This window comes from Chrysochloris asiatica, unplaced genomic scaffold, assembly GCF_000296735.1.
Source record: "Chrysochloris asiatica unplaced genomic scaffold, ChrAsi1.0 scaffold00272, whole genome shotgun sequence".
Classification (NCBI taxonomy): domain Eukaryota; kingdom Metazoa; phylum Chordata; class Mammalia; order Afrosoricida; family Chrysochloridae; genus Chrysochloris; species Chrysochloris asiatica.
Window position 1 is genome coordinate 3,721,174 of NW_006408790.1, and position 940 is coordinate 3,722,113.

Consider the following 940-nt stretch of genomic DNA (forward strand, 5'->3'; position numbering starts at 1 on the left):
ACACCCGCCTACTACACCAAACGGAGCACCCACATGCGTGTCACCCCAGACCCTCATTAGTGTTGTACAGAAACTCATTGCAGGGGAGGACATCCTGTGTGTGAAAGGACATAGTATGGCAGAGGTGCCGGGGACAGCTGCCTCACGTTACTCATGAGCAGGTGTACTGAGACGTTCAAATAGCTGTGGGCAGAAGACTTGGGTGCAGAAAGCAATGCATGCAACTTCATGAGGCAGGCAAGAGGGTGTTAGAGAAACAGCCAGGAGACCCCTGCAGAACCAGCGGGTGAGGGAAGCAGAGGAAAGAGGGACAGACCCACACCCATGGCCATGAGTCCATTCCTACTCCTAGCAACACTGTGTAGGGTTTCCGAGGTGGTAAATCTTTATGAGAGCAAAAAAACTCATCTCTCTCCCATTGAACAGCTGGTGGGTTTGAACTTCCAACTTTATCCTCCAGCAACACCAGAGCTCCTATAGAGACAGAAATGGGGAAACTAGGGTCTGAAATTGATGCTACAATATTAGGGTTTGTCCTGAGAGTGGGGGAAACCTCTGGGGATGAGGAGGCTTTGGTTAGACTTTAGGATCAAGATGTGATTGGGGATCCACTTGGGGACTACTTCAGCGCCCAGGTTAGAGGGGGGTGGTGGACAAAGGTGGGAGTTGTCTGCATGAGATGTAATTTGAAACAGAACTTCCTATCGCATTCAGCTCGAGGATGCCTTGGGGAAGTGAGTCAGGTATGAGCAGTAGGAATGCAGCCTGACAAAGGACACGTGTGTACTTTATAATTTTTGGAAAACGAGAGAGATACAAGTGAGCAGGAACTAGTGTCCTTTAGTCAGTGGACCAGGGCCAGTCCTATATTGTCCACACTTGAGTCCCAGATGTGGGTTTCCAGATTGCTGAAGAAGATGCAATGAGTAAGGACGGAGGG